A 22,526-nucleotide genomic window follows, 5' to 3' on the forward strand; every position below is an offset into this window, starting at 1 on the left:
AATACTAAGAAAACGAGGATGAAAACCTCGTCCCAAATAAAACGGAGACATAGAGGTGGCATCCTTACAACAGTTGTTATATGCGAATTCTGCAACCCACAACAAATCTACCCACTCTTCACCCATCTGCAGATAACACCTCAAATATTTTTCCAACTCCTGATTAATCCTTTTTACCTGCCCATTGGTTTCGGGGTGGTAACCTGATGATAATACATACCTCAACTCCCAATCTCTTACAAAAAGCTCTCCAAAACTTAGAAATAAATTGAGACCCTCTATCTGAGATGACCTGACTGGGAATTCCATGTAATCTTACCACTTCTTGCAAGAAACTGTGAGCTAAACTATCAGCGGTAACCTCTCCCTTCATTGGAATGAAATGTGCTTCTTTAATGAGTAAATCAACTACAACCAATACCGATGTACACCCTTTATCTTGTGGAAGATCCGTGATGAAATCTAAGGACACTGAGTACCAAGGCCGCGGTGGAACTGGTAACGGCTCCAATAACCCAGAAGGCTTTCCGATGAGATTCTTAGATCTAGCACAAACTTCACAGGTCTTAAAAAAATTAAGGGTATTTTGTCGAATTTTTTCCCACCAAAAATTTCTTCTGACCAACTCAAGAGTCTTCTGATACCCTGGATGTCCTGCCAAAACTGATTCGTGACACTCCTTCAACATTTTTTCTCTAAGTTCAATTGATGGTAAATAGAGTCTGTCATCTAAATAAGGTAAACCATCTTTAATTTTGCGAGCTGGATCCAAACGAACCCAATCTTCAAGTTGTGTCTCAGAAATGGATTCCCGTACTTTCTTGAAGATTTCGTTCTCCTTTTCAATCCCAGCAAGAACAAAACGTTCTGGAGCGATCAATGGAAGAGGCTCACAGACCGACTTAACCTCACTTTCTGGAAACTGCCGTGACAGAGCATCTGCTTTTTTATTTTGATTACCTGGCTTAAAAGTAACTATAAAGTCATAATCCGCAAAAAATAAGGACCACCTAAGTTGTCGAGGTGTCAGAGTTTTTGCTGTCTTCAAAGTAAATTTCGGTGGTCAGTTAATACTGTCACAGTGTGACGTGCTCCTTTTAAAAAATGTCGCCATTCTTCAAATGCTGCTTTGATAGCAAGAAGCTCTCGGTCTGAAATGGTGTAATTTTGTTCCGCAGGTGAAAATCTCTTAGAAAAGTAGGCCACTGGATGCAATTGTCCTGTAACATTATGCCTCTGAGACAACACTGCTCCCATTGTCACATTGGAAGCATCAGCCTCTACAAAAAATGGTTTGGAAGTATCAGGATGAATCAAGATAGGAGAGGTAATGAATTTCTCCTTCAAAATTTGAAAAGCCTCATCAGCTTTAGCTTCCCAAACAAATGGAACTCCTTTTCTTAAAAGTTGAGTAATTGGAGCTACTAAACTGGAGAAGCCTTCAATGAAACTTCGGTAAAAATTGGCAAATCCCAAAAAGCTCTGGATCTCCTTCACCTTAGTTGGAGTAGGCCAATCACAAACCGCTTCCACCTTTTTTGGATTCATTTCCAGGCCACAAGGAGTGATCACAAATCCTAAAAATTCTACTGAATCCGTATGGAACTGACTCTTCTCCTATTTAGCGTAAAGATTATTCTCTCTCAATTTTCTTAAGACCTGTCGAACGTGAATTTTGTGTTTCTCCAAATTCTGGGAAAAAATCAAAATGTCGTCAATAAAGACGATAACAGAAACATCAAGAAATTCCCAAAGAACCTCATCGATAAAAAATTGAAAAGCCGCTGGGGCATTGCAAAGACCGAAAGGCATCACTTGGTACTCGTACAGGCCAAATCTGGTCTTAAATGCCGACTTTCACTCATCCCCCTCTTGGACCCTTACAAGATGATAAGCTCCACGTAAATCCAACTTAGAAAATATGGTAGCACCTTGGATTTGATTTAACATTTCTGAAATGAGAGGGAGAGGATACCGATTTTTCACTGTCATTCTATTTACCGCCCTGTAATCTATACAAGTTCTGAGAAAACCATCAGCTTTAGGCACAAAGAACAATGGTGAGGCTGCCGGTGATTGAGAGTGCCGAATAAATCCCTTAGCCAAATTTTCCTTTAAATATTCTTTCAAATAACCATTCTCTTTTTCTGTCAAGGCATAAACCCTACTGCTAGGTAAAATAGCTCCAGGCTCCAACTCTATCTTGCAGTCAAAAGGTCTATGAGGAGGCAACTCTCCAGCTTCCTTTTCATCAAATACATCCCAAAAATCCTGATAACAAGTTGGAAGTTCACCCACAACTGCTCCAATGTCAAAACCTATTGCCCCTCTTTCTGCAAGTGAAAATTAAACGCAATTCACAACTTTTTCTTTCTCTTCAAAAGATTTTCCTGAAAAACAATGTTCCAGACAAAAGGTTGATTCTAAGGATACAATTCTTGCACTCCAATCAATTCTGGGATTATGAAGTGTAAGCCAGGGCATACCCAAAATAATTTTCAAGATTGCCGCGTCAATTAACTCAAAAGAGATATTTTCTTTATGACCTCCAGTCATCTCCATCTCAAGTAACTCTGTATTATGAGTGATTGGACCTGAAGAAAGAGATGTCCCATCAACTGCCCTGACCTGCTCCATTTCTTTCTTTGCAACTAAAGGAACACCTAGAGTTTTTGCCAATCCCCTATCCATGAAATTACCCGTAGCTCCTGAATCAATAATATTTGGCCCAGAACCTAAAATTACTTTTTCAAACATCAAGGATACGTTCACAGTTATGTGAGGAACCGCTGTCTGTATTGTGTTAGCCACTTGTTGTACTCTGCCTGAAGATTTGGAGATCTTCTTGGGGGTAAAAGGACAGTTTTCAAGAAAATGGCCACTCCTACCACAGTATAACCACAAATTATTCTCCCTTCTTCTTGCCTTCTCTTCCTTGGACAACAGACCTCTCACCCGGCTCTGCTGGTCAATTATCTTTGACTTCACTTCTCTGTTCACCACCTCAACTTTAGGCCTCTCCATTCTTCCTGGAAACCTAACCTCTCCCTGAGAACGTCTACGCTCTAAACGTCTTTCTGTTAAACGAAAATCCAACTGAACTACCAAATCAATTAAGGCATCTAAAGTATTTGCTCGCTCCAAAACTCCAGCCAGAGCATCTTTTAACTCATCCTTTAAGCCCCTATAAAATAAGGAAGCCCTCTTCTCCTCTGGCCATTTACTTTCTAAAATTAAAGTTCTAAATTGAGTGATATAAGAAATCAACTCCTTTCCTCCCTGGCGCAGTTCCAGTAATTCTCCATCAACCTCTAAAGATAACTGTCTCTTATCAAACATTTTCTTAAATTCGGTCTGGAAAAGGGAATAATTATTCAAAGCCAAACTCTTTTGACTCACCAAAAGACTTCCCCACGCAGAAGCTTCTCCAGATAAATATGATGAGGTGAATGTTACCTTTGAAGCATCTGTGGAAAACAACTCTGGACGACTTAAAAAATGCAATTCACACTGAGTCTGAAAAATTTGAAACTTTCTTGAATCTCCTAAAAAAAGTTCGGGAGTGGCCAAAGGAACAGGCATAACTAAAGTTCCTAAACCTCCCTCTGCCCCTCTGGGAAGTCTAGGTTCTTGTTCTTCTCCTACTCTCACCAACTCAGGTGGGTTTCCTGCACCTTCCGAAACTTCAACTTCTCTTTCTTGTATTTGAGTTACCTTTAAATTTAACTCATCCATTCTTTGACAAAGACTTGAATATTCCTGATGAGCCACTCGTAACTCTTCTCTCATTTCCCTAACCATTACTCCCAATGCCTCCATGGCTGTCTCGTCGGGGTTCATAACAGCTTGGGCAGACACTTTTTTTATAGGCCTTTCATTCTGACAGGCTGAGATCCTGGTGTCTGCGGAAGCTGCTGAACCCCCGACAATCCACCCAAAATGAGGCACTCTGAGCTGATAATATATATAACCGCTCAGTTTAGCTCACTTCCAGGGGAAAGGGGGAAGGGACAAATAAACAAACACTAGGCTGGAAGATATCAACTCACGGGTTCTTCACCTGTAGTTAAAACATAAACATGTAATACACCTCATTACTCAATGGGTTACTATACTAACCTTAAACTCTATATCCTTTACCAAAATAGTCAAAAAACCATACCTGGTACTTCTCTTCAGTATGCCCAGAGAAGTGATAAGCAGACAAGACTTCCTTACTTGTTGACCAGAATCTTAAAGATCATTCAGCCTTCTCAGCAGGTTCATGAATGTAATATTTAACTTTGTAGTTCGTCTTCTCAACCTCAAGATTCTTGAACAAGGTCTAAAGTTCTTCAAATAAGTTTAAGGAAGTTCTTTTAAGTTCTTGTATTTGTTTTTATATTTTCTTTTTAGAGTATCTTTTACTCAGGAACGAATTTTAAACTTGCGATGAAATCTTCACGTGGAAAATCCAGCACACGTGCTAAAATCCAAACCGCGGGTAAAACGCATACGTGCTGAAAATCCAAACCGCGGGTAAAACGCATTCGCGCTGAAAATCCAAACCGCGGGATAAAACACACGCGCTTTAATCCAAGTCGCGGGAAATACGCACACGTGCTGAAAATCCAAACCGCGGGAGAAAAAACACACGCGCTTTACTCCAAGTCGCGGGAAATCCAAATCGCGGGTAAGACGCACACGCGCTAAAGTCCAAGACGCAAGTAAAACTCACTCGCGCTAAAGTCCAACCCACGAAAAAATACGCATACGCGCAAAAACCAAATCGCGGGAAAAAGCACATGCGCTTTTATTTAATCACGTGACACTTCTGAGAGCTCGCGCGAAAGCTCCACATAGATTTGTTCTTGCGCAAGCGCAGATACGAAACGCGTAATATAACACACACGCGAACTCACGTAGAAAAAACCTTCGCGTATATGAACAGTAAACGCGAGTCCAAAGTTCACGCTCGCGCTTCACTCTCACGCGCAGAGTCACACACACAGGCTCAAAGTAGCAGGAAAAAAATCACGCGCTAGTTTGAAATGATACGTAGGAAAGAAAACGAAAGTACGCGCTTCAGTTTTTAGATACAGATTTGCGATTTAAATCCTTTTAAATTAATATAACCTTTTTACAAAGTTCATCAAAACATGGAAAGTCACTTATCTTGTGATTGAGACTTGAAAACTTCTTTTCTCGGAAAATTGGAAATTTCTCACTCCTGTCCTGTGTCTCCACCAAACTCCATACACGACTCCTGTTTTATTTTCAAAGATGCCGCTCGACTGCTTGAAACTTGACACCCTTGAACAAGTTAAGCAGGAGCAGCAAAGCACACGACCTCTCAGCTGGGCAAAGACGATGAAAGGCAGTTTAGAATGTTCACTGTCCTCCCTATAAACAATCTCCAGCCAATTAGAATTTAGACTGAGAACCTCCATCTTGGCTTGGGGCATTTTCCATAGACTGCAATGAAGGTTAAGGGCACAATTCGCTGTTTAAAAATATAACCCATAATAACTTCCCAAAACCTTTCTATACTAAATATGTTTCTCCCCTAACCCAATGTAAATGAGTATATGATACTGTATGTAAAGAATATGTCGCTCCCACCTGACAGTACCTGACACCCCCTACCGTTCCCCCACCCTCTCCTACCCCCATCCACCACCCTCCCCCTATCCCCATCCACCACCCTCTCCCTACCCCCACCCACCACCCCACTCTCCCTACCCCCACCCACCCCCCTCTCCCTACCACCACCCACCCCCTCTCCCCACACCCCTACCACCACCCACCCCCTCTCCCCACACCCACCCACCCCCACTCTCACTGACCCCTCCCTACCCCCACCCACCCCCTCTCCCTTTCCCCATCCACCTACCCCCCTCTTCTGACAAACACCCCCCCCTCCTGACCCCCAACCACCCCCCTCCCTACCCCCACCCACCTCCCACTCTCCCTACCACCATCCACCCCCTCTCCCTACCACTATCCACCCCCTCACCCTGCCCCCCCACCCACCCCCAGCCCTAGTACCACCCACCCCTTGCCCTACCCTCAACCACCTCTCCCTACCCCCACCCACCCCTCCTCCCCTTACCCCCATCGACCGCCCCTCTCCCTACCCACCCCTCTTCCTCAACCCCACCCACCCCCACTCCCTACCCCATCCACCCCACTCTCTACCCCATCCACCCTTTCCCTACCCCCATTCACCCACCCACCCCCCTCTCCCTACCCCCATTCACCCACCCACCCCCTCTCCCTACCCCCATTCACCCACCCACCCCCCTCTCCCTACAATCACCCACCCACCCCTCACCCTACACCCACCCACCCACCCCCATCCCCAGTCCCACCCTACCCCAGACCCACTTCTACCTCTAAACCCCCACCCACCCCCATATTCAGCCTTCCCCCACCCACCTCCCCTCTCACCCTACCCCCACCCACCCCCCTCTCACCCCACTCGCCTTACCAGCACCCACCCACCCCATCGCCCCACCCCCACCCCACCCATCTCCACTCTCCCTACACCCAGCCACTCAACCCCCTCTCCCTACACTCAACCACCCATCCCTCTCCCTACCCCCATCATCTCCCTCTCCCTACCCCCATCATCCCCCTCTCCCTACCCCTACCCACCGCCCTCCCCTTCTACCCCTAAACCCTCACCCACCCACCCATGTATCCAGCCTTCCCTCCACCCACCCCCCTCTCTGGACTAAACCCCCACCCACTTCCCCTCTCTCCCTACCCCCACCCACCCTCCTCTCACCCTACCCCCCCAACCAACCCCCCTCTCCCTACCACTGACCATCCCTAGTCCCACCCTACCCCAGACCCCCTTCTACCTCTAAACCCCCACCAACCCCCTATCCAGCCTTCCCCACCCACCTCCCCTCTCACCCTACCCCCACCCACCCCCCTCTCACCCCACTCGCCTTACCAGCACCCACCCACCCCCTCGCCCCAACCCCACCCACCTCCACTCTCCCTACCCCTTCTCCCCACCCACTCACCCCCTCTCCCCACACACCCACCCCCTCCCCACACACCCACCCCTCTCCCTACCCCCACATACCCACCCCTCTCCCTACACACACCCACCCCCTCCCCCTTACCCTCAGCCACCCCCCCTCTCCCTACCCCCACCTACCCCTGCCCTTCCCCCAACCCCCTTCCGTACCCCCATCCACCACCCTCTCCCTACCCCCATCCACCACCCTTTCCCTACCCCCACCCACCACCCTTTCCCTACCCCCACCCACCATCCTCTCCCTACCCCCACCCACCACCCTCTCCCTACCCCCACCCTCCACCACCCTCTCCCTACCCCCACCCACCACCCCACTCTCCCTACCCCCACCCACCATCCTCTCCCTACCCCCACCCACCACCCTCTCCCTACCCCCACCCACCACCACCCTTTCCCTACCCCCACCCACCACCCTTTCCCTACCCCCACCCACCATCCTCTCCCTACCCCCACCCACCACCCTCTCCCTACCCCCACCCACCACCACCCTCTCCCTACCCCCACCCACCACCCCACTCTCCCTACCCCCATCCACCCCTCCTCCCCTTACCCCCACCGACCTCCCCTCACCCCCCTCTCCCTACCACCACTCACCACTCACCCCCCTCTCCCTACCACCACTCACCACTCACCCCCCTCTCCCTACCACCACTCACCCCCCTCTCCCTACCACCACTCACCACTCACCCCCCTCTACCTACCACCACTCACCACTCACCCCCCTCTACCTGCACCCACCCACTCACCCCCTATATTTTCCCAATTTTATGAGCAGCTATATGCTCCCAACCCAGCAGTAGAGATTGGTGATATAGCTGACGCCCTGGCAGAGATCAGATTACTCAAACTAGCAGAAGAACAGGTCCAGATACTCTAGGCTGTCAAGTGGCACAGCGAGTAGAGCGCTCGCTTTGACATCAGTGCAGAGCCTGCGAACGCAGGTTCGAATCCCGGCAGCGCCAAACTCAGCGTTTCATCCTTCCGAGGTCGATAAATGAGCACCACACACCGTGGGTAATATAAGCAGCGCTCAGATACCTGAGGGTTCGTAGCGCTATATAAATGCCAAATTATTATTATTATTAGGCTCCCCTCACTGTGGAAGAGATAGAGACTGTAATTGCGGAGCTCCCATCTGGTAAAGCCCCGGGAACCGATGGTCTCCCAGGTGAGTTTTATAAGGAATACAAGGGCACCTTAGCAGTGAGACTGTTGAAAACATATCAAGAGGCATTCGAGAGGGAGCAGTTGCCAGACAGTATGTCGGAATCGATCATTAAAATAAAAAAATTCGGGCTCCTGGTATGGAACCTATTCTACCCAGGAGGGTTAAATCAGAAACAAAATACACCAATGAATAGGTTCAAGGGTACTCATACACGAAGGGCTCCCACAATTGGTTTGAAAAAATGACTCTTCGAAATTGTTATCATAGAGAAAGATCTCTAGAGGACTTTTTATGTTGTAATTGCATGAGTCAAAAACACAACAACACAATTTACAGAGAGAGAATAGACATCATCAACGGTTTGTTGGACCATAACAGAACATAAACGTAAATGCTTTAAAACACCATTTACCACCAATGCTCGGGACAAAGTTGAAAATGGTGTGTGTGCAACAAACCCAACCTCTGTGGAGGTTTGTCAAAACAGACACAGTTCAATTGTGAAACAATTCAAAGCGGAATTCTAAAGACAACGTAAAACAACTAAGAGGCAACAGATAAGATTTTTCATGTGTGAACAGCAATCAATGTGCTGTGAATTCGGGGAGTAGTATGTCTACACCAGGTGTTTCGGCCGTTTAGAATTGGGCTAAATGAGCCTCATCTTTGGGACGGCCATCATCAGGACAAGGTTCTGTACACAGGACGTCTAAACTGTGGGGAAGGGAGATCACAATCAGGTGGGTGTATGAGCCGCAGAACTAATTTAAATTGACTGAATCAAAAATGTGTAGTCAGAAAATAGAAAACACACAGCTTACCTATGTAGCAATTGATAGGCACTGTATTAGAGATCCATACGCCACACTGGGCTGGTCTCTAGGTACTCCTGTTGTGTTAAACAGAAAAAAGGGGGGAGTGAGTCTAAACCCCAACCGTTATGTACATAATAAATATAAATGTACACAAAGCATAAAACGTGTCTTACCTTTCACCGAATAACTACAGGTGAAAAGGTCCAATGTGTTGTAAAGCGGTCAGCCATCAAAGGTATGGCTGCAAGTAAACAGAAAGTCACATTTAAGTGTCTGAATGTAACAACTGCTCATGTGGAACTAAAAGTGCCCATGCTGGCGAATTTAACTTTGGTGGTGGGCCAGATAGGCTGTCAAAAGGCTGCGTGCAGAGAGCGGGGCATCTTCGAGTGACTGAAGGAGCACACTGCACAGCGTGGGAAAAAGCTGTTGCCAAGGCTGCATGAGTGTTTTATATGGCAGCCATGTTAGGATCAGGCTGAAATCGAGCAGCCAGAGAAAAAATGTATAGCGCTCGAACTGGTGGAGCATAGTGATAATAAATCAATTTAGAGGGCACACGGGATAAACATCTGTCTTAAAAATTAATTTAGGAGCTAAAATTAGCCAACTGGTTGTCATGGTAACCGTCATGTGACTCATACAAAAAAATCATGCATCAACAGAGTGTAAGATGACCTCATGGGGATGTTAACAAATTTGTTGAAAAGTCGGTGCATGATTAGAAAATGGGCCCAATATGTACAGCTCTTGGAATGCATAGGCAAATAGTAAAGCAATAATAAATACATGGCACATAATGCAGGTACATAATTGCATAGTCATAGAAAGCCTCAAAATGCATTAATAGGTACAACTCTTGGAATGCATAGGCAATAGTAAAGCAATAATAAATACAAGGCACGTGGTGCAGGTACATAATTGCATAGTCATAGAGAGCCACAGAGTGTACTGATTAAATACCAGCCGTGGGCAAAAGAACATATAAATTGTACCGCTATCCTAAATAGATGGCAAAAGAGAGCCGCAACAAAATGCTCACTAAATGTGCACACAGACATAAGAATTGGACTGGATGGAAATCGATGTATAGAAAAGCGAAAAAACAGTGGCATTTTTTGGAAAAGCATTCTGGTAGGCATACCGGACACATAATTTGGTCTAGATGTAAAAATATCTAAACAAACGAATGTTCAAGAAACCAAAACACAACATTTTTGAGAACAGTGTTACAATGGACATTCAAGTGTGTCAAAGATGGTTTAAAGAAAAGAAGAACAAACCACCTTAAATCTGTGTCTTTGTGATTTTTACTAGTAAAATTTCTACTAGGGGCTTGTCTGGTATTTTGTTCCTGATGCAGGAACGATGCTCGGAAATGCGCATTTTAATTGCCAGGATTAAATCCCAGGATTAACCCAACGACTCATTGAAAGAGGCTATCCAAAAAAAGCCATCAACCAAGCGAAAAAAAGAGCAAGATACACTCCCAGAGAGAACTGTTTGAGCACAAAACCAAAAAAAGACCTGGGTAGACTTGTGTGTGTCACCACTTTTGGACCCTTGAGTCCACTGATCCAGAAAACGATTAAAAAGAATTGGCACTTGGTAACCCATCCCGGCACATTGCAGCATGTACCATGTTTCGCATTTAAGAAAAACAGGATTTTAAAAGATGCTCTCGTCCATACTTTCATAGAGCCACCCTCCCAACCACAGCGCACACTCTGGGATCTACCACCTGTCTCTGGACACCATAAGTGCGGCCAGTGTGTCGCCTGCCCTCTGACCCTACAAAAGAAATCATTCGAACACGATAAGGTGCAATGGACTATGAATGATTTCACCAATTGTAACACCAAGGGTGTTATATACATCATACAGTGTCCATGCAATCTTCTATACGTGGGGAAAACAGTACGTGCAATTAAAATGCGCATTTCCGAGCATCGTTCCTGCATCAGGAACAAAATACCAGACAAGCCCCTAGTAGAACATTTTACTAGTAAAAATCACAAAGACACAGATTTAAGGTGGTTTGTTCTTCAGAAAGTGAACCCGACAAGGAGGGGTGGGGATTTGAATAAAACATTGACTCAGTTAGAGCAACGGTGGGTGCACAGACTTAACACCGTAAATTCTGGCTTAAACATTTCAGTGGAATAGAAGTTTTTCTTTAAACCATCTTTGACACACTTGAATGTCCATTGTAACACTGTTCTCAAAAATGTTGTGTTTTGGTTTCTTGAACATTCATTTGTTTAGATATTTTTACATCTAGACCAAATTATGTGTCCGGTATGCCTACTAGAATGCTTTTCCAAAAAATGCCACTGTTTTTTCGCTTTTCTATACATCGATTTCCATCCAGTCCAATTCTTATGTCTGTGTGCACATTTAGTGAGCATTTTGTTGCGGCTCTCTTTTGCCATCTATTTAGGATAGCAGTACAATTTATATGTTCTTTTGCCCACGGCTGGTATTTAATCAGTACACTCTGTGGCTCTCTATGACTATGCAATTATGTACCTGCACCATGTGCCTTGTATTTATTGTTGCTTTACTATTGCCTATGCATTCCAAGAGTTGTACCTATTAATGCATTTTGCGGCTTTCTATGACTATGCAATTATGTACCTGCATTATGTGCCATGTATTTATTATTGCTTTACTATTTGCCTATGCATTCCAAGAGCTGTACATATTGGGCCCATTTTCTAATCATGCGCCGACTTTTCAACGAATTTGTTAACATCCCCATGAGGTAATCTTACACTCTGTTGATGCATGATTTTTTTGTATGAGTCACATGACGGTTACCATGACAACCAGTTGGCTAATTTTAGCTCCTAAATTAATTTTTAAGACAGATGTTTATCCCGTGTGCCCTCTAAATTGATTTATTATCACTATGCTCCACCAGTTCGAGCGCTATACATTTTTTCTCTGGCTGCTCGATTTCAGCCTGATCCTAACATGGCTGCCATATAAAACACTCATGCCGCCTTGGCAACAGCTTTTTCCCACGCTGTGCAGTGTGCTCCTTCAGTCACTCGAAGATGCCCCGCTCTCTGCACGCAGCCTTTTGACAGCCTATCTGGCCCACCACCAAAGGTAAATTCGCCAGCATGGGCACTTTTAGTTCCACATGAGCAGTCGTTACATTCAGACACTTAAATGTGACTTTCTGTTTACTTGCAGCCATACCTTTGATGGCTGACCGCTTTACAACACATTGGACCTTTTCACCTGTAGTTATTCGGTGAAAGGTAAGACACGTTTTATGCTTTGTGTACATTTATATTTATTATGTACATAACGGTTGGGGTTTAGACTCACTCCCCCTCCTTTTTTCTGTTTAACACAACAGGAGTACCTAGAGACCAGCCCAGTGTGGCGTATGGATCTCTAATACAGTGCCTATCAATTGCTACATAGGTAAACTGTGTGTTTTCTATTTTGTGACTACACATTTTTGATTCAGTCAATTTAAATTAGTTCTGCGGCTCATACACCCACCTGATTGTGATCTCCCTTCCCCACAGCTTAGACGTCCTGTGTCTTCAGAACCTTGTCCTGATGATGGCTGTCCCAAAGATGAGGCTCATTTAGCCCAATTCTAAACGGCCGAAACACCTGGTGTAGACATACTACTCCCCGAATTCACAGCACATTGATTGCTGTTCACACATGAAAAATCTTATCTGTTGCCTCTTAGTTGTTTTACGTTGTCTTTAGAATTCCGCTTTGAATTGTTTCACAATTGAACTGTGTCTGTTTTGACAAACCTCCACAGAGGTTGGGTTTGTTGCACACACACCATTTTCAACTTTGTCCCGAACATTGGTGGTAAATTGTGTTTTAAAGCATTTACGTTTATGTTCTGTCATGGTCCAACAAACCATTGATGATGTCTATTCTCTCTCTGTAAATTGTGTTGTTGTGTTTTTGACTCATGGAATTACAACATAAAAAGTCCTCTAGAGATCTTTCTCTATGATAACAATTTCGAAGAGTCATTTTTTCAAACCAATTGTGGGAGCCCTTCGTGTATGAGTACCCTTGAACCTATTCATTGGTGCATTTTGTTTCGGAATCGATCATTATACACATCCTGAAACCTGGGAAGTCACCACTAGACTGTGCTTCCTACAGGCCGATCTCCCCGATTAATCAAGACTCCAAAATCCTCACGTTAGTGCTCGCCAATCGACTTCAACAGGTGGTACCCAGGCTAATCTACTCTGACAAAACGCGCTATGTTCCGGGAAGGAGCACGACATGGAATCTGCGAAGATTCCACCATGTGGTAGACCAGACGAACCAGAGACAGGTTGAATGCGCCATAGCGTCAGTAGATGCTGTCAAAGCTTTTCACTCTGTGAATTGGGATTGGCTGTTGAGTGTCCTTGCCCACTTTGGAATGGGGAGGGGTTCCTCTGTTGGGTAAGGCTGCTATATAAAAATCCCACAGCGACAGCGAAAACTGGGAGATATATCTCAGAGGCTTGGGGGATCTATAGAGGCACGAAGCAGGGATGCCCACTGTCACAGATGCTGTGTATACTGGCCCTAGAACAGCTGGCGGTTTTCTTCAGGGCCGAATATGGGGACACCGGGATAAACATAGATGGGGACATACACTAAACCTTGTTATATGCAGATGACATGCTCCTCTTCATGGGGAACCCGCGTGAGCACCTATCATATCTACTGGAAGCAATAGATTCATACACCAGACTGTCAGGGATAGCTATCAACAAAGATAAGTCCTCACTATTCCCCCTGGCCGATCTAAGATGGGTCCCCCGAACCAACTGCCAGACCTAGGACTTACATGGGCACCGCACTCCTTCCACTATCTGGGGATAGAAGTGTATCATGACAGCAATCACACACACAAATTCAATACACAGGTAGCCCTCTGTAAAACACGGAAGGCCCTGACCTTCTGGAAGACACTACTGCTGGGAATGGTGGGGAGGGCAGCCCTGCTGAAGATGACCGTATTCCCACGCATGCTATACTATTTCACAAACATCCCACATGTTATACCTAAGGCTTTCTTTACACAATTGAAGAAAATGGCAAGGGAATCCCTGTGGGGTGGAGGGAGAACAGGATCGCGCTGAATACCCTGCAAAAGAGACCATGAAGCAGAAGGCATCAGATTGCCGGGCTTAGAAAGATACTACCTTGCAGGGCAACTGTAATTCGTGGTTAGGTGGTTAGGGGATGAGACTTCAGTAGACTCAATTCTCTTCCAGCCAGCGCTGAAGCAACATTACCTGAGGGAGGTGTTGTGGATCGACAAGCCCCTGACCAGGACCCTACCCAATATGGTCAAACTGGGCCTGACCCTGTGGAACAAAACTTGGAAAGGCCAGGGGGCGAAGAACCCCTGCTCCGCGCAGATCCCCCTTGCGGGTTTCGTAGGAGCGGACACGGGGACCCTCGCAATATACAGATCCCAATGGGAAGCCAAAGGCTTAGCTCAGATAGGAGACCTGAGAAAGGAAGGACAATGGGTGGAATTCCAAAAGCTGATGGAGGAGCACAACATACACAGCGGTCAGTTCATACTACACAATAGCATGGTTCAGTCAATAAAGAAAAGATGGCCAGAACTGCCAAATGGGGAGGACCTTGGGGGATGCTGAACGCATGGTACGATGTATCAGAAGGGGGACACATGGTCTCAAGACTGTATCAACAGTTGCTGAAACCTATCAATAAGCGGTAGTTGCAAACGAGAGAACGCTGGGAAAGGGAGCTTCAGAGGCCCTTCAATGACCAGGAATGGTCCAGAGTCTTGAGTTATCCTCAGAAAGTGTCCAGGAATGCAAGATTTAAGCAAGCACAGCTATACCTCATGCACAGAGCATACCTCACACCTAGGAGAATGACTGTGATGAAGATGGGGAGCCCCATGGCTGCCTACGTTGCGCCGAGGAAGGGACTGATATGCTGCACATGTTTTGGACCTGTCCACTGATAAAGCATTTTTGGCAAGGAATTAAAGAAAGGGTAGAGGAGGGTGGAATCCACATGCACACATGGTCCACAGAGTCTTACTTATTGGGCCTCTTTCCCAGAGGAGACAGGCAAAGAACACATCTGGCCAAGATGAAGGATCTAGTGTGCATTTTGGCAAAGCAACGCATAGCAATGGCATGGAAGTGGGCCGATCTCAAGAAATGGTCGGTAGAGGAAACAGCAGTATGGATAGGGGCAGAGCAGAGAGGAGAGGGAGAGAGTGGACATAAGATACTTGCATGGAACTCCCTGGTACAGGACTTATTTGGACAAAGAGAAAAGAACAGCACAGAAGACCCGGGAGGAGAGGAAGAGCATGAATAGGAGAACTGGCAAATGAGCAGCCTAACACCGGCAAGGAGCAGAAGTGGGGATGTAGACTGGAGACTGTTCATGACAGGATGGGTGACCAACAAAAAGGAGCATGACCACGGAATCGCACCATGACAGAGGTGGTTGCTGAGCAGAATCCACAGAGTAGTGCTGGAGTGTTTGTTGTGTTTGTTGTTGTTGTTTTGGTTAATGTTGTAAACAATAAAGAGTTTTTTTTTTAAATAAAAAAAACAATACATATCACTGACTCTGCATATGTCCCAACCTAAAGAAATTTGGGGGGAGTTCAGAATATATCTGGCTAGGGACTGAATCGAACTGTGAAATGTATACACTATGTGACGGACAAACTACTTATACTGATAGCCACATATGTACCGTGCTATGTACTGAGACGATGTATGTTTGGCTAATACATTAGAAATCCTTTTGTTTTTCCTTTCTGTTTTTATTTTGTGATTGATGATTTAAAAATCAAAATTAAAAAAATAAATGACAAAATAGGCCAAGCTATGACCAAACAGAACACATATTGTTATTTGTGCATGGCTTTTAACATGGCTCTTAACTAGCCGGCAAAAAAAAAAAAACGTAAACTTATGTTGTGGCCCTTACAGTCAGGTTGTGAAGTGTGAATTCTTCTGCGCACTGGGTGTATCATTTGCTATCCAGTGGCAAAATCCAGGCTTTAAAGCTCCTCTGAAAACTATCCAGTAAAACGTATCTACTTACCAAAATATTGAAAAAGTAGGCAGAATATTAAAATATACGCCCTCCCAAGGGCTAAGTATCTCAAATCATTTTCGCTTTAAGGTGATTTTATTCAAATGTAATTCCTATTTCTACATCCCAGACCTCATCAAGAATATACGGTTCATATTAACCCTTCTTGTGAGTCACAGAAAACCAGATGATATTTAGCTATGCTTCCTTCCCAGGCCTTGGGAAACTTACAATGTAAATATTCTGAAGGCTAAAAGGGGAGTTTTATTACTAAGGAATGAATACATCTTATCTTCAAACAAAGAGGCTTGTGGCTTGTGTTTGGAATAATTCATTGAAATTGGGGTCTATGAATAAAGGTAAATGAAAGTAAAAGACATATATTAAAACCTGACCACTTTGAAGAGGGACATGTTTAAGAGATATCATTCTGTATAACTCAACTATATTTGGGAGAGAAAAAACGAACAGGATTGTGATCTGCAGGAAAGGATCTTTAAAAATATGCTAATTTGATAGTGATACATCAATATTTAAAAAATAATCAAATCTATTCTCTTCATACTATATTCTGATCCTTACATAGCCCTAGTTGAACACTCAGATGAGACATAGGAAATACATATTTTAGTACGGAAACATATTTTTGAGAACTTTACTTCTATTTTTCCTTGCAGCATTTAAGACACATTTCAGGATGCAGCTTGCTTTTAAAAGTCTGGTGCTATTATTTCTAAGGAGGTGGACATTTTATAAAATGCTAGTTTAATACTGTTATATGTATTTTTTTTAGCTCAATTGGTCTCATAGAATTATTTCTTTTATTACAAATAACTTTCAATACAGGGTACTACTCTCTTTACAAATCTCACTTCAATGCTGAGAAGTCAGATATTTGGAAACGTCAAGAAGCAGAAAGGGTGAGCCCCCAGGAAGAATACTTTGGACCCCATGTGGACATAGGCAGATTTCTAGAAGAGGTTTCAAGAGTCGGATTCCAGACTGGGACTGAAGCAGAAGGGAGTCCAGTGCTTAGGAGCAGAACTCGATTTCTTACAGCAGGAGTTGCTCCCTTGGAGAAACTGAAGGCCATGTGCTGATGCTGAGGCAGTGGGTTTTTGCCAGGCGGGGCAGGAGAGTAACCATCCCATGCAGAGTCCTACTCCCTTGTTTCCACTAAAGAAATCCTGAGAGTAAGTACATTGATACCCTGAAAGAATATTTAAAAGTGCATATCCATAAGAATGTAAGATAGAGCAGAGCATACAGTGCTTAATGGAAATAAATATATTACCTAGGTTCTCACAGAGGCAAAATATATGTGTGGGTCTGTGAATTACTGTAACTAGGCATCTAACAGATTAACAGTGATTAAGTGGTTTGCCCTGTGGTGGTCACTCTGTCTACACTCACCCACCAGGCCGAGCCTCGCTCTCTTACCCCCCCACCCACCTGGTTCCCACAGTTTCTACCATGACCCACGCACCTGACCCCCAGTGTCTCTAACCTACCCACCCAACCCCCACACTCTATCCCCACCCACCCAAACCCCAACACTCTATACCCCCACCTACCTACCCCCCACATTCTCTACCCCACCTACCCCACCCTCTACCGCCACCGACCCCACCCTCTACCCCCACCCACCCAAACCAAACACTATAGCCCACCCTCTACCCCCACCCACCCAAACCCAACACTCTATACCGCACCCACCTTCCCCCACACTCTATTCCCCCATGCACTGTACTCCCACACTCTCCACCACCACACATACCCCCAACATACCCCCACCCACCCTACCTCCAAAATCCCTACCACTACCCTCCCTAGCCCTGGCGGGTGATTGGGGTGGTGGGGTAGGGAGAGTGTGGGGGGGTGGGTGGTTGGTGTGAGGAACCTATGGTGGCAACAAGTAAGACAGAGACAAATGATCACAGTTCAAGGGTGTTTATTGAACAATTTATCATTTTATTTTTTGTATTTCAATACATATAGCCACACAGGGCTTTGTACAAAAACACACAATACAATTTATGAACATACATCTTAGAAATAGCAGCTTTGTGACCAACAAAATACAATTACAAAACTAAAAACTGTTTCTACCGTATCATTTAAAACTGGATTCACTCTGATAACAGTTTAAAAATCACCATGATCTCTTTGAAAAATCACATTCCATGATAGATTAGATTTACATCATTGCCACTCATCAACTCTGCCCACATGTCAGACGGTGAGAGATGTAGACCCCTATTTGTGTATGCTCACATTGTTCTTGTTCTCATGGTGTTTAAACTCTCACATCTACATAAAATGTGTTCAACTGATTCCATTTCATTGTCGCCACATAGACGACAATAGCGCTCCTCACGTTTTAAGTGCTTACGTGCTCCTATCATTCCCATTACTTCAGCACAGTTGAATTTGCACAACAGGTAGTTTCTCATGTTTTCACTAGAGAGGGGTCTGTGGGGGCAGAGAGAGGAGGGGAGTGGGGATAGGTAGAGGAGGGGGGGTGGGCGATATATAATTTATTTGTATCGCACTCATACACAAGTTTTTCAGAGTGGAGACGAGGCAAGGGAGGGGAACAAGGGAGGACAAAACAATGATCTTAATAGGCCCAGTGACATTGAGAACATGCAAGTGCAGGAGAGAGGGGAGGAGGAAAGTGCAACGCAAAGGGGAGAAGTGGAAAGGGCTGAGCAAGGGATAATAACTAACGACAACTGGTAGTGCAGCCAGCAAGGTGGCAAGTGCAAGGTTTAAAGCTCTGACAGGGGGTGTCTGATAAGTGCAGCTAAGGGGACTGTACAGATACAGACACAAGTGCAAGGGTTGCCAGGAGTCAGTGCTGGTGTGTGGCTGGGTGGGCAGGGACCTGGGCCTGAAATCAGAGGGTAACCAGGTGCACAGAGCCGATTCAGACAGTTCAGCAGGGGAGAGGAAGAGCGAAGGCACACGCAAAGAGGAAGGTCTTGAGGTGCTACTAGAACCTGAGATGGTTCTCAAGTTTGAGAGTGGCAGGAAGGCTGTTCCAGAGGGAGGCCCCAGCCGAGGAAAGAGAGCTACCCCCAACTCATTGCTTGGAGAAGCGACTGACCCTGAGCGAGTTGGAGGTGGAGGGGCGAAGAACTTGAGTGGGAAGGTATTTACGGAGGGAGAGTTGAAGGTATTTTTAACCCAAGCACCAGAAGCCTTGTGGACAATTCAAAGGGTCTTGAATGTAATTCTTGCAGCCACTGGGAGCCAATGAAGAGACTTCAGGGCTTTAGTGATACAATACCAGGGCTTGAATCCAAGGACAAGTCTCGTAGTCCTGTTCTGGATGAGTTGCAGAGGGCGAGGAGTAGAAACAGGCAGACTTAGAAAGAGGCAGTTGCAGTAGTCCATGTTAGGGAGAATTCTCAAAATGTGCCAATTTCCCTTACCTTTTGAGACCCCCAGCAACTTTGCTGGATTTCTAGGATTTTATTTTTTACCTGGAAAGAGTGTGAGCCTTTTTTCCCACTCTTTCGTGTATTTTGATGTGTGTTTTACTTTTGTGTTCTTTGGTTATGGAGTTTTAAAATAACTCCATAGGCATCATCTTGTTCTATGTGTCACACAGCACCTTCAGTGCAGTGGCACAAAGGTGTCTTTCTTTCACACCTTCTCTGGGACTGACTACTTTCTCCCAGAGCATGTAAAGTTAAATTGACTTTACTAGTCTCTTTAAATTTACAGACCCAGCACACACTTTCTTACTATAGAGTGCTGGAGGGGTTGCCTAGCTTCCCCTGAGTCAAAATACTCATGTAACAGTGAAATGTTACCCTTTCCTACTTTAAATGGCTGGTGGCAGTGGTTTAGATCAAACTACCATGATTTTTTGCCGACCGCGGAAAAATAGCTAAAAATCGGCTCAGCCATGTTTTTCAAGATAGCGCCCAAGACCTATCTGTAAAAACAGACTCCGGTCGACATTTTTCACTGTTTCTTTTAGGAAAGGTCCTTCTTGTGTTTAAATCTGCACGCGAAACCAGGTTTGGTCCCTTTTTTCGTTGCCCTTTGTCGGGCTTCAGTGCTGAAGCCCTCCTCTGGCGCCTGAGTGTCTGGGGTGGACAGGATGTGAGGGAGGTGCCCGAAACTCCCTGTGCTTAGTCTCCTAGAAGACCTGAATGCACTCTGGCGTGATTGGCTGGCTGGCTGTCCGGAAAGGATAGCCACCCTGCTGTGAGAGTGACAGCCGGGCTGGAATGAATGGGGGAAAACCGTTTCAAAGCAGGTCTCTGGGACTTGGAAAGCAGAGTTGACCACTGGAACGAAAGAACCGAAGATGAGATGAAGGAAGAGGACTTCTGCAACTCCTGGATGACCGGTAAAGCCCTGCTGCAGGTCCGAATTGCCTGAAACTCCATCGACAGAAAAGCCCTTCAAGGTTAACTTCTTCCCTTGAGTTTGATAGGAACAACCAACTCACAAGCTGCCTGGACATCGTCCGCTCCTGGGCGAATTTTCTGCAGAGTGCTGTGGAAAACCAGATAGCCAGTGGGAAGGATACCAGTTTGTGGTCTTTAAGGCACTCACACCTTAAACCGACGTTTTGCCAAGCTTGTGGCCTCTTCCCTGGGCATTGCAGGAACCTCCCGACGTCCTCCTTCTTGTCCCCACGACTGAAGCTCAGGAACAGCGAAGTCTGCTCGCACTGCCAGGAACAACTGCCTCAGCTACAGCTCTTCTTCACTTTAAAGGTACTGTGCAATCGCAGTCCGGAAATCTTTTCGGCCACGGAGAAGGTTTGTGAAACTTTCCCCTCTTTGAAAACTTGTCCTTCCCTAAACATTCATCCAACTTTTCGCCTAGCCAAATTCTTCAAAAATCCGTGGCAAAGACTTAACCGTTTACTACCAGAACTGTGCTATCCCATACAAAGACTTTGAACCATTGACTTTGGCCCAGGCCTATGAACTGAATTGCTGGTTGTAGTTCACTGAAACCCTTTGCCCTGCCTATGAAAGTATTTGTGCTTCATTTCTTATAACCTTTTTTTTACCCCTTTTTAAAGTAACTGAAGTACCATTTTGCTGCCACTTAAGGGGAGCTGGAGCTTGTTCGGTAACTCATTGGTTGTGTATTGTAGTGTATTAGTGTATGTGATATTGAACTACTTTCTCTAGTGGAATGTTTTCTAACTGACTGTGTAAATAAATTGATGTTCTTTTACCAAGAAACCTTGAGTAAGTGTTTGTTTGAACCACTGAGATTGCTGGTCCTTTGTGTAACTTGTTCTACTGCTCGCTAAACTCTTGAGATAAGTCTGGCTGCTCAGCCACTGCTACCACATAAATGTGTAGTATAGGCTTGTACCAAAGGTGAAACTGTACTGACACGTGTAGTCTTAATTGCACGTAGAGTTCCCAAAGGGAACATGTGATTCTGCCTTACACTGGTGTACAGTGGTGAGGATAAAAGTATACTTGTTACATTTAGAGTGCTACTCTTACCTTTGTTCAAATAACCCTCACAAGGCTAAGCAACACTAGAGAAGCAATTGTATTATCTTGACTGATATGGAAAGCTGCAGACAGGAGACCCTAGTCACTTTAACAGTTGATCAATTGAGAGATATGTGTAAAGCTAGGAATCTCACTATAAAAGGCAAAAAGGTTGTATTGATAGAAAGGTTGTTGAAATATCAACTGAAACCCCTACCCCTGCAGCAAATGTGGAAAATATTGAGGCGGATGATGATGTTTCAGAGCCCAGCTCGAATGTTATGGATGAGTTAGATGAGGCAGAAGAGTCTGAAAATGTAGGTTCTATCTTTGACCACAGGGACCCCATCAGGTCCAACACTAAGTCCTGAATTTGTCTCTCTGAAAGAATGAGACTGAAATTGGAGTTTAAAAGAATCCAAGCTCAAACTGAAAGCAAACATCAAGAACTTAAGCTCAGAGAAATGGAGTTGAATCATGCACTTGAAATGAAAAAGTTGCCTCTTGAAACGGGTTCTCTCGCAGAGTCCTCTAGGTCTTCCAGTCCTAAGAGGCCTTGCATGCCCAAAGATGCGGTAAGTATGTATGAGGTTAAGCTTGATATTTTGGATTGGTTGGCTGCTTTTGAATATAACCATGGAATTCAAGACATTACAGGGAATCAGCTGATTCCCTGGCTTTTTTCTAGGCTACCCCCCTGTCACAACTGATGTGGTAATGGAGTTGGGGGATATAGACAGAAAGGAGTATGAAAGTGTGAAACTTGCTTTGATAGCTAGGTTTGAGAAGACCCCTTCCCAGTATCTTAAGAGCTTTAGAACCCGCAAAAAGCATGATGGTACCCCTTGGGCTACCTGGGTGAATGTTTGAAAAACTTAGATTAAGGGTTAAGGGTTACAGAGTTAACACTTATGAAGGTATGAGAAATCTGTATATGT

The sequence above is a fragment of the Ambystoma mexicanum genome, chromosome 3p, assembly GCF_040938575.1.
Source record: "Ambystoma mexicanum isolate Mex_15411 chromosome 3p, UKY_AmexF1_1, whole genome shotgun sequence".
Lineage (NCBI taxonomy): Eukaryota > Metazoa > Chordata > Amphibia > Caudata > Ambystomatidae > Ambystoma > Ambystoma mexicanum.